Genomic DNA, 14,087 nt, shown 5'->3' on the forward strand with positions numbered 1-14,087 from the left:
GCATCCTCCTGACAGCTAATTAGAGGTGATTAGAGGCAGGGAGGAGAGGGAAGCTGGGGAGGGCGGAGAGGCGGGGAGGGCAGAAGGGTGCAATTTCAAACAGCGTGGTCAGGAAAGGCCGCGGTGACATCACAGATGATTACTGCTATCCTGTGTATTTATGAGGATGAATAACAAAGATCACTTCTCCCCATCACCACTCCTTTTCCTTTTTGGCTTGTTAGAAAAACAGTGTCCCTTTATACATTTTAGGGCAGGGTTCTCCCATTTGAGCGGCATTGGGATCTGCTGGGGGGGTTTGTTAAACATGTCGCCGGGCCGCCTGAGCTCCTCATGCAGAATATACATTTCTGACGAGTTCCCAGGTGATGCCGATGCTGCTGGCTCAGGCGGTGGCGGAGGGGTGGGGTACGGTCCTGGGCCCGGAATAAACTTGGCTCATGTGTGAAAGCTTGAATTTCTTCTGTCAGTGGATGTGGCCGAGAGCCACTGATTCTGTGATAGATACTTCTAAGGCCCCAAGGATCAGATCCAACTGCATGAAACTGCCACCTTTTGCATTGCATTTTGTTTGGCTTCGTGTTTGCTGAGTCTGAAGAGCCGTCCTGGCCTCCTGGAGCTGCTGACTAGCAGGGAGGACAAACATATGGACACTGTGTGAGGACGTAGAGCTCAGTCCTGGGTTCCTATCCAGCCAGGGCGTCAGGGAGGGCTTCCAGGAGGAGGTGCTGCCTGAGAGACATTTCCATAGACTCTCAGTGCCCCCCGGCAGTGAAGGAGGGATGGGTACTCGAAGTGGAGAGGACCTCTCGCTCAGAGGTTAGGAGTGAGATGAGCAGGGGTACGGCCTGCTGGGGGAGGGTGGGGGCAGTGAGGTTAGGGACTGAGGACCCTCTCCAAGGGTCTCAGATGTCGTCTGTCAGGGACAGCTCACCCTGGAGTTCCTTCCTGAAGGCAGAGGAGCCCTTGATGGGTGAGGCATGACACCATTGTGCAGACACACGTTCTAGATGCAGAGTATGATTCTGCCCCCACCCCACCCCCCGCCGCCCCCTCTGCAGGTCCTTTCTGGAGCCCAGGGAAGCCCTGGCAGGGGGCATCTCAGACTGGCCCCACACAGCCCTGTGGACCAGGCCCCCACCCCCTCAGGTGGACCCTGGCACTGCTGGCCAGGAGCTGGTCCAGGCAGAACAGGGGCCTTGGCCGCACCCCGAGCTGGCCCTTGCTGGGGTGTCACACACCGCATGCTGGGTTTCCAGGGCATCTTTATTTTATTTTGGTTGCTCCTTCCTCACCGTCTCCTGATTTTTTATTTCTGACTTTTGGTGCTCAGAGTACCCTCCACATTCTATCGACTCCCAAGCCTTCTCGGAGACCTGAGAACCTCCTTCCGAGCATCCTGGGGCAGGAGGAGGGGGGACGGGATGGGCGGGGGTGGCCTGGGGGCCTTCACTCTGTGCTCAGTGGTCCAGGGGCCTGGAGCCCTCGTTCTTCCTGCCGGCTCCCCAGCAGCAGCTGTTCCAGTCAGACCCTCCCTCTGCTGAGAACCTGGGCTGCGGGATGTGTGGGCAGCATGCAGGCACCCGGGGCCAGGAAGGCCAGGGCAGTGGGGTCAAGTCCTTGCATTTCGAGATCAGACATTCCGCGTCCTGACTGGGGTTGCTGTGTGATGACGGTCTGGTTACCTGGCCTCTCTGAGCCTCCACTTTTGCCTCTGAGAAATGGATGGTAACAGCACAGTGGCCGCATGGGGTCGTGGTGAGGAGCAGACAGACGCCTTTGGAGTGAGTGCTTGGAGTCGTGGGTGGCGTGCTGTAAGTGCACGGTGAATTTTCCAGCTGGGAGGGCCGCTTCCCTGTGTTGCCAAATTGGGAGTGATAGGGAGGGAGGAGAAATATCGTTCTGTTATTCTTAAGAGGAAATGAGCAGTGGAGTTACAGGAACAGGGTCCTGCGGGTAGATGCAGGGAGTGTAGACGAGGCTGAAACCAGCTTATTTGCAGCAAGAAAAGCTTATCACTGATTTTGGCGGCCTGGCACACGGTTTTCAACAACATAGAAGGGAGCTTGCGGCCACCCTCCGGTGGGTGGAGGCAAGTCACAACTCTGCTGCTAATGGGAGCTGACTGCTCAGAATGCTGCTTTCCCCGCAGAGTCTGACCTCCTGGGACCCGGTCTCTGCTCTCCAGAATCCTCCTCCACACAGCGCCTCCCAGCTCAGACCCCCTTCTGGCCTCCACCTGAGTATGCTTGGACTGTCTCTTGTAACTGGGATCCCCCACCCCTCCTTTCTCCTGTGGGAAAACTCACCCCCCAGTGTCACCTCCTCCAGGAAGTTTTCTATGATAGGCCCCTCCAAGTCAGCTTTCTGGGAACAGATTTCACGCCTGTCTCCCCCTTGAAACATGAGCTCCTCAGGCCAAGGCCTGTGTCTCTGGTTTCTTCCTCATGGTCAGCACCAAGAGGGCCAGGGGCCTTACGTTTGATGAATGAATGAATGAATGAATGATATTCTGTGCCCCAGGTCCTCCTGGGACACCTGGACCCCTCTGTATCCCTCACTGTAGGTTGTATCCCTCACTGTAGGTTTGATGAATGAATGAATGAATGAATGATATTCTGTGCCCCAGGTCCTCCTGGGACACCTGGACCCCTCTGTATCCCTCACTGTAGGTTGTATCCCTCACTGTAGGTTTGATGAATGAATGAATGAATGAATGATATTCTGTGCCCCAGGTCCTCCTGGGACACCTGGACCCCTCTGTATCCCTCACTGTAGGTTGCTCTTGTCTCCTCTGGCACAACCCTGACCAGGCCAGGATCCCGGGCTGGCCTGAGCACTGGAACACAGAGTCATTGCCCTACCAGGAGCTCCCTTGCGGGATGGGAGTCCGTACAGAGACAGGGTGAGAGGCCTTCTGCAGATCCTCGAGGTGGGGGGCATCACCGCCAGACCCAACCCAGACTTGCCCGAACCCATCTCTGTTTACGGAGAATTCTAGATCACAGGCGCCGTCACACCTCAGCTCGCTTGCCTGGGGCCACCTCCTCTCGATGTCTGTCTTTTTCTAAGGTCAGCCTCACCCCCTGCTCTCCCCACCCCAGGAAGGCCTCCCCGACTTCTCCTTTATTTCTCAGCCCTGCGCCTTCCCTGGTGGCCTTCCCTTGGTCCTGTGCTGTAAATCCCCAAAGGCCCTTTGAGGGTTCACAGCCCATCCGTAGCTGCAGACCCCATCCTCCAAGCCCTTTGTCCCAAGGGTATGGAAAGCGGCCTGGTGATACAAGGACCCCGCAGCGAGGGAGCTGCCGCAGCCACATGCCCTGGGCGTGCAGCCTGGCTCCAGGCCCCCTCTGCCCTGGTCGCTGCTGCTGCTTTTCCTGAGGGAGAAGCTTTCTCGATTAGGCCATCGAGGCCTTGCTGATAGGCACAAGAAACGGGGGTGCACCCCAGGTGTTGAGGGCTTATGGGCCCTGGGTGAGGGCATTTCTCCAGTGAGGATCCCTGGGTCGGGAGGTGAGTCCGCACACCCACAGTCACGGGGCGGGTGTCAGTGCAGGTGTCCGCACTCAGCCTTGACGTTCTCTGGGCCCCGTGCCGCCTGGGGACGTTCGCCGCGCTCCCTGTGAGCGTGGCCCGGCGGCCGGCAGCGCCCTAGACAGACGCCATGGAGTGATGGATTCCAGGCCTTGGCGCCGGCTCCGGAGGGAGGAAAGGAATCGCTCATGCTGTCAGGGGAAGGCCGTTCCAAGGAGCCTGAGCTTCTCAGGGAGGCGGGGGCACCCCACCCCAACTGGCCTCCTCCCACGGAGCTGGGGCACCCCTCCCCCGCCAGCCTCCTCCTAGGCTGTGGGGCACCTTGGGGGCCGTGGGGACCCCTTCCTGCCCCAAGGCGAAGCTGTCAGGAGGTACGTCTTCTCTGTCTGCGGTGCCTTCTGTAGTTGGGAAGGAGTGGCCTTGCTTATGGCCCAGTTAGGGAAACCGAGGCCAAAGGAGCAAGTTGGTGCTTATCAGGGCCCAGCAGGAAGGCCTTTACCCCTTCACGTCAGCCTAATTGGGGGTTACTGACAGCCAGCACTGCAGAGCTGCCCAGGTCCCTCCTAGAAATGGGCAGGGACGACAGCATCCCTGGAAAGGAGCCCCGTGGTCCCCGCCCCACTGGCACTGCCCCCGGCTCGGTCACAGCCCCTCATGGCTCTGAGGGACTGGGCGGCCTGTGCCCAAGACCCCCACGTGTGGACCTGTTCTGTCTCACCTTCAAGATGTCTTCTGTTGTGCCCACTTCACAGATGGCAAGACCCAGGCCAGTGGGTCCATAGTGCAGTCACGTAGACCTACCCTCCTAACTGGAGGGGGTGGTTTGAGACCTGGAAGAAAGTAAGAGAAGAGAAAAAAGGAGGGGACTGTTTTCTGGGGGTGTTTCGGGGGCCAAGAGGGGTGGGGTAGAGACAAGGATCTAGTGGCCACTCTGAGTGCCATGCGGTTGCATCCCGGGAGAGACCTGTGTGACCTGCATCTTTGAGAGGCCTGACATCTGACCCAAAGTCGCACAGCCAGCAGGTCGGGGAGCAGAGGTCTGAACCCTTGCCCACATCCTGTCCCCCACACTGCCCGCCATCCAGCACTTGCCAGGCCGGCTCTGCCCTCGGCCACAGCCCTGGGGCCCTGGAGCAGCCGGCTCCTTCTTGCCTCAGAGGAGAGGATGTGTCTCCTGCTCAGCTAATTATGTGGAAAATTGGAAGAAATTGCACGAGCCTCGGTGGGAAATGAGGTCAGGGCTGAAGGTTATCAGAGCAGTAGCAGTGTGGCTGCTCGGCCAGCCTCCCCTGAGACACTGGCCCCTGCTGGAGGCAGCGTCCGAGGCCCCCTCCCCACCCAGAGCTAAGGCCCCCCGGGAAGCGGGGGTGGCAGCTTCCCTGCAGTGGAGTGCCCGACCCTTAAAAATCCAGAGCTGGGTGTCCCGGCTTCCCCACCCCGCGCCGCTTCCCTGTCACCCAGTCCTCTCTTCTCAGTCACCCCCCAGCAGCTCCCCAAGAACGCTCGGCACTGGGGGGGCAGCCCTGGGCGATGCAGAGGCACCTCTGGGTGTTGGCAGGAAGGAAGTGAAAGCAGAGAGTGTGTCGGGGGGCGGGGAGGTGCCTGTGTGCACGCGGGTATGTGCGCCTCGGCCCGCGCCTGACGCCAACCCCGCCCGCTCCTCCTGCTGTGTTTACTTCCTGAGCACCTCCTGTGAGTCAGGCGTGCACCCGTGTTCTGTCCGCCTGTACTCCTCTCCGTTCTGTGGCACACGTCCACGTTTTCCCCAGCCCGTGAGTTGTTTCCTTGGCCAGCCAACTCCTATTCGCCTGCAGAACCCTCTGCGGGCCGCCCCTCCTCAGGCAGCCGCACACCACGTTGCTGCCGATACACAAGGGACCAGAGTGTGCTGGTGAAAAACGGGGATGGTGGGGCCAGAGGCCTGGTTCAAAGCCTGCTCTGCCACAAGCTCACCGGCAGCCTTGGCCAGGTTGCTTCTCTGAGCCTCAGTTTCCTCATCTGTGAAGTGGGGATAATCGTGCGGGCATCAAGATTCAGTGAGCCGTATGAGTCCCTGCCTGCCACGGCCCAGGGGCTGGCGTGTCAGGGTTTGTCACTGGTGATGAGGAGGGGCGGTTTCCTCAGCACCCCTCCCTCCCGCTTCCTGCCCCCTAGCAGCCTTCTCTCCTGCCTCCGTGTTCCCGCAGCGCTGTCCCTCCTTGCTACCCCAGTGCGTTGTCTGTGCCTGGACCCAGGAGCAGCCGAGCTCTCCGGGCTGGGGGAGGGGGCGCACTGGCCTGGGCCGGCCGGGGCCCTGGGTCCTCTTCCTGGTGGTGCTGTGGTCCTAAAGTACCAGTGCCAGCCGCCAGACAGGCTCCGAACGGTGAGCCCCGCTCCCCTCCATGCAGGACCCCGCCTCACCTCCCTCCACGCGGTCCGCGGTGGGTCTCACCGTTCGGGGGGCGCTCCATGCTCAGAGCTGCCCAGACAGAGCCCTGCCCAGGGTCTGAAGCAGGAGATCCACTTCTGTCCCAGGTGTCTGGGCCCACTTTCTCCCGGCCCCCAGCAGACTCTGATATAAATGACCAAGGTCCAGGTAGACTGGGGGGGAGAGGAAGGGAGGCTGTGGAAAGCTCCAGGAGAGGAAGAGACTGACCCTGACATCGCTTCCCATAGGGGAGCCCTGGGGTGGACGTGGGCTCCCCTGTACAGAGGGGACACCGAGGGCAGGGATGTGCAGAAACTCGCCCGAGGCCACACTGGAACCACGCTGTGTTTCCCTTTCTCGTTGCCCTGGTGTTTGATATGGAGGTTCAGGGATGAGAATAAATGAGCCACCCCCACCTCCGATTTTCCTCCTGATTGACAGGCGGCGGCCTCCCGAGGGTGCGCGGGCCTCTCCTGGGGGAGCGTCCCACGTCCTTCCTCGGTGCCCTGATACGGGGCGATGGTTGCCCCCGGCGGCATCTGAGGCTGGCAGGGAGGTGGGCGTAATTGACTTGTAACATTCAGACTGTGACAGGCTGTCATCGGTGTCAGGCTCGGGGTGGGAGAGCACCTGTCAGCGTGTGTGTGTGTGTGTGTGTGTGCGCGCGCGTGCTGTGTGTTCTCTGCTCGTGTTTTATGGAGATAACAAACCATCTTTCCTGATGAGGGAGATCTTTACAAGCACAGTGCAGGTGGCGAACAGGCCAGGGGACTGCAGACTCCCAGACCGTCCTCCCAGCTCTGCCTGCCCAGCCCCCGTCTCGGCCCCAGAGACCCTCTCTCCAGCCTCCCCGGCCCCCCTCAAACCCTAGTTGTGGGAAGGGGCTCCAGAGCCCCCGGAAGGTAGCCAGAGTGGCCGCTGCACCCCAGCCTTTGGCCGCAGGTCTGCCCAGGGCCTGCAGACAACAGATGCACCTGTAGGTGGGGCACCTGTGGTCCACGCACGTGCTATGCCACTGACCCGCCATGACTCTGTTGAGCACTTTGGGGTTTGCACAGCCAGCCCATTTTGCAGGCTTGAAAACTGAGGCCCAGAGAAGGCCAGTGACTTTGCTGAGGCCGCACAGCTGAGCTCAAGCTCACTGGACTCCACCCCCACGTCCTCCCGGGGGTGCTGCTGCTCTGCCTCCCGCCTGAGAGGGCCTGGGGAGACTTTGCTCCTCTGGCGTCACTCTGGCCAGAAGGGGCTGGAGAGGTGCTTCGTAGTGACCTCCCTCAGCCACCAGCGCCCCGCGCGGACTCTGGGGGCTCCGGCCCTGCGTCCTGCCTGCCGCAGCACTGCCCCCCGTCTCCGGGCGATGGAACCCTGCCCGAGCCCCGTCCCTCCAGGGCTCGCTGGCAAGGCCATGACATGCTGACCGGCTGCTCTCCCACCCACATCCACCCTTGTCTGGCCAGGTGAAGAGGTCCTCCCCTTGCCGTGTCTTTCCCTGCTTGGGCCATCTGTCCGGGTGGCATCAGGGGCTCGCTCCCTCTGCCCAGGTGACTCTCTGAGGACACAGCCTGCGTGGACGTCCAGTACAGCAAGCTCGGGAAGCCGCGGTAGCCAGAGATGGAGTTTTCCATTTGCATCCTCTTTTCAAATATTTTCAGAATCTGGAAACAATTAAAGTGGCCCAGTGGGGGCCGCTTTTATTAAATCAAAGCTCTCAGGCTGTTGTGCTTGTTGGATTGATGCTGCCCTGGGCTGGCCGCTTTGTTAACGCTCCATCCTGCGTGCGGCCTTGAAGGAAATGCACACCAGAGGGAGGAAAAATCCATTTAGTCATCCTCTGCAGCCCCGGCTCCCGAGAGCCGCAGAGGACGTCGCCCTGGGTGTTTCCGGGGTGGGAGCAGTTCTGTGTGAGGTCCTGCCATCCGCCCAGGAAAGAGCGGTTTCTAAATGTGCCTGTCTGCAGCCTCCGACAGCCCATCCATCCCCAGCTAGACGGAGCAGGAGGAGTGGGAGGCAGGCGGCCTTGGGGCAGACGCACCTGGCTTCAGGGATCTGCCTGTTCTCACAGAGGCCTGCGGTTCTCCGTTTCATGACCGCGGCCGGCGTCCCCATCTTCATGGCTTGTCTGGGGGCAAAGCAGAGGCTGTCAGGCCGGCCCGTGCCGCCCACCCCTTTCATCCTGCCGGCTCAGCTTCCAGCCGCCTGCCCTTGAGTGGCTTTCTTTCCCAGGTGCTTCTGGGGCCCCAAATGTATCCCTGGCCTGTGGCCAGACATGTTAGGAGCCGCGCCCTTCCTGGTGACTGCAGGGAACTGGTGTATCAACAGCTGGGCACCCTTCCATCATCAGGGGGACCCTGAGCTCCAGGCAGGATCGGCGGGGTTGAGGGCTGGCTGACCTGCCCGGCAGAGTGCTTCCCTTCCCTTCTCCCTCCCCTCCTGCCCACGTGACGTCACATGAAGGCATGTACCTGGGTCTTCGCCTGCTCTCCTGGGGCTGGGTGGGGGCCGGGCATCTCAGGGACCCAAGGCCTGGAGGCGGTGGCGAGCTGTGGTTATTGGTGTCAGCGGTCTCTGAGGGGCACATTGGAGAGGCACCGCGAAGCCTGAGAAGCCCCTCCAGGTCAAGGAGGGCAGCCACGCTGAGCCTGTAAGGTTTATGGACTGGCTCACCTGTAATGAACAGCGTCAAGATGTTTGTCCGTCCCGAGAGGAGGTCGGGGCTGCTGGAACCCTAAAACTAGGCCAGAGGGGCCGTGGTGTCTCTGGGGTCACAGGCCTGCAGGGGCCTTCTGGCCCCACGCTCCCCTTCCCTACCATCCTGGGTGCTGGGACAGAGTCCCAGTGGGGAGAGCAGCTCAGCTGGGGGAGGGGCGAGGGAGGGGGCAGCCTCTGGGTCACATTCTGGCTGAGACGCGCCTGGTTCTGGGGGAGCAGCTGGAGGCCCCAGGGCTGGGGTGGGGGCACCTGGCGGAACTTGCAGGGGCCTCGGGGCCAGGCTGGGGTCTGCAGGGCGCCTTCTCTTATGGATGCTCCTTCTAAGTACCCTCCTGCCTCCGTGTTTCCCTCTGTGGAGGGCACCCTGCACCCACCACAGGCGGGGGACCCCACCCCCCGGGGGCACAGGTGTGTCGGCCAAGCGGGTCCCCAGGCCCACGTCCAGCGCTCCCGTCGTCACCACCGTCTGCTCCGGGAGCTGCGGGGCAGGTGGGCCCCAGCCCTCCTCTCCCTCTCGGGTCTGGGTTCTCACGCGGTGGCTCCTCCCGCCCCTCAGCCGCGCCTCCGGGAGCAGCACTGTGTCCCCGCCAGCTTCCCGCTCGAGAACGATCCATCCCTCCACGCTCCAAGGCAGCGTGTCTGGCCTTCACCATCCTTGGAGTTAATCCTTTGACAACTTTTGCTGTCTCTCCCCGGGTTTGAGGTCTGTTCATGTTTCTGCTGCTGCCTCTCGGATGAATTTTGGCAGTTTTTACTCTCCTGGAAAACTGTTCGGTTTTGGTGCGATCTTCCCACGTGCGCCGTTCAGCTGCACGCGGCATTCCTTCACCCCTTGAAGCAGCCGCCCGATGGCTCGGTGCCCCCGGCCCCGGTCTCCCGGCCCCTCTGAGAAGCCACCTGCTGGCCTCACACTGCGGCCGGCGAGCTGGGCACCGGGGCAGTAAGGCCCTGTGGCCACACTCGGGGGCCTGATGTAGGGACAGGCGGAGCGGAAGCCTGCAAGGCTGCCTGTGCCAAGCGCCCCGCGTCTTCTCAGGCAGGAATGGAAGCCAGGGCTGGCTGGGAGATGACACGATGACAGCCTGCAGGCAGGTGGCGCCAGCCCTGGGGCCACATGGGCCTGCTCCCCGGGGCCGGGGGACCAAGAACAGCCTCTCCGGGCGCCGGTGACCTCATCTCCCTCGTGGGGCGAACGTCCCCCACTGCCCCGACGGGTGTGAGGGTTGGAAGGGGAGACACGGGGTCATGAAAGCTCAGCGAAACGTCTACCTGAGAAGGGTGGATTCTCTGCTTGTAGTTCCACCTCCACACGCCTGCCCTTGAAATACCTTAAAAGAGCTTATACAGGCATATTCCCCACAGCATGATTCACAACAGCCAAAAGGTAGAAATGGTCGAAATGTCCATCAACAGATTAAAAAAACAACAACACGAACAGGGTCCATCCACACAGTGGAGTATTACTCAGCCGTAAAGAGGAATGCAGCGCAGACAAAGGCTACGATGTGGTGAACCTTGACGACAGCCTGCAGGGTGAAGGAGGCCAGCCACAGAAGGCTGCGTGTGGGTGACTCCACGTGTGTGAAGTGTGCGGAGCTAGCTCACCCGTGGAGGCGGGGAGAAAGCGGAGGAGCCGTCGCCAGGGGAGTGACTGCCAGCGGGCACAGCGTCTCTGCGTGGGGCAATGAGAACGTCCTGGAACCACGCAGAGGTCATGGCCGCACACTGGAGTGACGGTGTGAAATGCCACCGAGTTGTTTGTTCTGAACGTGGTTAACGTGTCCAAGGGTATCGTCTGTGTGTTTGGCCCCCATGACGGAAGGAAGGGAGGGGTTGGGGTGTTTTGGCGACGCCTGTCAGGATGGCCCGGGATGGGTCCCAGCGGCTGTGTGCTCTGCTCCCTGGGGTATTTCGGGGTGCTCCATGAGCAGGGGTGATGGGTGGCTTCGTCTCTGCAGTGCTGACAGGGCCCGGGTACCTTTTCCTATCTCCCCAGCAGGAGGGGCGGGACCCAGGGTGAGGGTCTGGGCTGATGGAGTCCCTGGCTTCTGTCCCTGGAGCAGGTCACCCATCAGCTCCTCAGTGCAGGAAGCCACGCCCTGTGGGCTTCCTGGGGGACCAGCCCTGCTCCTGCAGTTCGTGAGGAAGAGGAGGCATATTCTGTGGTTTATCTGTCAGCAGACTTGAGGGTCAAAGTGTCCCTAACTTTAGTTCTCTGGCAGCCCGTGTCCAGCGCTGGGAGGTTGTCAGGACTGAGAGTCCGCCTGGGGTCCTGCTGGGGCCGCCTGCAGAGCGTGGCATGGCATGGTGGCAGGGGGACCTGAGTTGCCCTCCTGACCCCCACGGGCACAGGGAGGTTCCAGAGCCACAGAACCAGGAGTTGGGAGGAGGATGGGCAGTTCTCGCTAGAACAGCCAGAGCCCCAGCCCCTCAGCCTGGGACATGAAGGCCCTGCGGGGTCAGGGGGACAGAGAGGAAACCAGGGCCCAGGGGCCTGGGGAGGGGCATGGGCCCTCAGACCAGCAGGAGCGTCCTGATGGAGGGACCTGCATCTCACACACTCAGGCCTTGGCGTGAGTCTCAGCTGTCTCACCAGACTGGTAAATAGCTACTGAATTTGAACCACGCCAACAAAAGGAGAGAAGGTTCTAGAGCCAGCACCCAGTATTCCACCCCCAGGTCTGTGGGCATCAAGGCCAAATCCCAAAGGTCTGTTCTGGGGTGGGGAGCAATCAGGGTGCAGAGCCTCTAGGGGCCCAGCATGGCTTTGTTAAGGTCATGACCCCACCAGCCTGGGCGCAGGCGGAGCCCAGCAGAGGTGCACCAGGGTGCCGAGCCCCACGCCCCCAGCAGATGGCACCCTTGGCCCAAGAAGGGAAAAGGCAGATGGCTGAGTTGCAGGCCTTCACGCTGCCCTCTGACCCAGTGTTTCTGCACATGTGGGTACCAGGCCGCACAGAGGCCCAGTCTCAGCTCTCGCAGGGCTGTGGGCAAAGCCAGCACCCAGGGTCCCCATCCAAACAGTGGATGTGTTTCCTGCCTCGGAGGGTGGGGAGCCCGGAGATTATTTAGCCACCTGCTAGCCCGGCAGCCAGAGCCGCAGAGGAGGAGTGCTCAAGCCTTAGGTCAGGTTGGCAGGGTTCACATCCCTGCTTTGCAGATGAGGAAACTGAGGGCCAGAGAGGGTGCGGTGCATTACTTGCCCAAGGTCATACAGCTGGCAGGACTCGACCAGCCAGTTGTGTGCTGGAAAGCTGGAAAGACCCTTCTGCTGTAGCCAAGTGCTTGCTTTCTGCACTGCTGGAGCACTTTACACAAATCACCTCACTTAATCCAGAGGAGGAAACTGAGGCAGGGTGACCTACGGAAGTGGGCCAGAAGCCTCAGATCTTGTTTGCGGTGGACCAGGAAGTCTGGCTCAGACCTCAGCCAGGTCAGAGTCATCCAATTAGCCACAGCTTTCTCAGCACCTCCTGTGTGCCCCTACAGTCTGCTTGAGGAGAAAGATGTGAGTGAAATCAGCTGCCAGTCACCGAGCAGTTACAGCCCCAGCAGGACCGGGGAGGAGACTGCCCGGTGCCTTGGGGCAGCGTTAAAGATGTTTGATCCAGAAAGGCTGGTGGGATCAGGGAGGCCTCTGGAGCCTGGTGACCAGAGGCAGTTGGCCCAGGAGGTGCAGAGGGGCGGTGGCGAGTGACTTTCCTCCAGGTGTAGTCCAGGGCGGGGGCGGGGGGCCCAGGCAGCAGCGCCAGGGTCACCCAGAGCCTCAGGAATGCACTGTCCGGCCCCAGGCTCACCGGGGCTCTGCCGAGTCCAGGGCAGGGCCTGACCCTCTGTGTTTCTAATAGCTCCCCCAAGCCACGGGTGCCTAGAGGAGACCCCGAGTGACCCTGGGACATGGACGCCAGGCCCTTGACTGGGGCGGTGTGTGGTTTCCTCGTACCGCCGCTTCAGGGCTCCTTCCTGCCCGGGGAAACCTCAGATCTGGTGCCGTCTCTGCGGGCAGGGGCCGTGGGCAGTAAGACAGGCCCTGGGGGCTTTCCTGGCTCCACTCCCGGGAGGCAAAGTGGTGGCCACTCTTGACCTAACTGCGTGGTCCCGTTTAAACCATGCAGCTGTTCCACAAAGAAAGTCCTCAGTAGGTCCCATTTTACAGATGACAAAACTGAGGAGAGAGGTGCCCACTTCTCTGGGCCAAAGTGCAGGATTTGATCCCAAGCGGGACTCACCCTGCCCTCATGGAGGGGGGACCCCCCCCACCCCTGACCCAGGCACTCCAGGTCAGCCTGAGACCCTGTCTCCTGGCCATGGAGCCAGGGACCCGAGTCTGCGGGAGCATCTGCCGCCTGAGGCAGGGGCTCTGTGCGGGTCACCCAGCAAAACTTTTTCTGTTTTTACTTGCTTGTTTCTCATTAGGTTGTTGTTTTTTGTGTGTGTGAAAGGTGATGTGACACTTAAAAACGCAGACTCATTAAAAAAAAACAAGCTTACTTGACCCCAGGCTGACTTGTGCTTCCCCTGTGAGCGTGCATCCCTGGAGGTGCTGTTTCAATGTTCGTGTTTGCTGCACCGGGTCTTGCTTGTGCACACCAGGTCTTGGTTGCATCACGAGGGACCTTTCATGACGGCGCGCGGGCTTCTGTCTAACTGTGGCGCTTGGGCTCTGGAGCGAGCCGGGCTCAGTCGTTGTGGCACGTGGGCTTAGTTGCCCCACGCCATGTGCGATCTTAGTTCCCGGACCAGAGATCGAACCTGTGCCCCTGCCTCGAAAGGTGGATTCCTGACCACTGGACCGCCAGGGAAGTCTCTTCTTATTATCTTTTCACCTCAAATGTTTTGGGCATATGTGTGTACCCACAGCTTTTTAAAATGCATACGAGATGAAGTTCTGTGGTGTGGAAGACAGGCTTTGGGGGGTCTGGTTTGTTCCTCCAGCTCAGGTGTGGAGCGTCCTGGCTCACGCCGGGAGAACGGGAGACAAGCCGGGAGGGAGGAAGCTCCAGGTCTGAGTCCCTGGGGCGAGGGGTACCCGTGTTTTCCCGTTCCCAGGTATGAACTCGTCTGCCAAGCCTGCCATGAATCCCACAGGAGGAAGCTTCCAACGATGGTGCCTCCATCTCCCCCGCTCCATAACCGGGGTCGCACCCCCCTCCCTGCCTCCTCCTTGGAGTGGATGGGGAGCAGATGGGCCCCCGTATCTGAGTGCCTGTGAGTTCCCCAGGAGCTGGGCCAGGGCTGCAGGTTCTGAACCCCAGCTTCTCTTGTCTTCAATCAAATCCCTGAGAGTCTGACAATCCCCGAAGTTAGGGTCTGAATTTTGAGAGAAGCCCATCTCTCAATGGAAGGAATATCATCTCAGAGCATACAGGGGCCTTTAATCTTGTGGATCACTAGCCAAGGAGACAGCCGTTCATTGAGTTAAAGTGAGTGACTCCAG

At 60.7% G+C, this 14,087-nt stretch overlaps 1 protein-coding gene and 1 long non-coding RNA gene across 2 annotated transcripts in view; one reads left to right on the top strand and one right to left on the bottom strand.

Moving 5' to 3' along the window:
* GSE1 (Gse1 coiled-coil protein) overlaps positions 1-14,087 on the top strand; it is a 392,798-nt gene that overhangs the window by 71,655 nt on the left and 307,056 nt on the right.
* LOC122691599 lies at positions 542-4,573 on the bottom strand. Its single transcript, XR_006340460.1, has 3 exons — positions 4,253-4,573; positions 1,686-1,855; positions 542-626 (listed from the first exon to the last, which is right to left on the bottom strand). It is a non-coding gene; the product is annotated as an uncharacterized LOC122691599 (long non-coding RNA).

Source organism: Cervus elaphus, chromosome 4 (assembly GCF_910594005.1).
Source record: "Cervus elaphus chromosome 4, mCerEla1.1, whole genome shotgun sequence".
Classification (NCBI taxonomy): domain Eukaryota; kingdom Metazoa; phylum Chordata; class Mammalia; order Artiodactyla; family Cervidae; genus Cervus; species Cervus elaphus.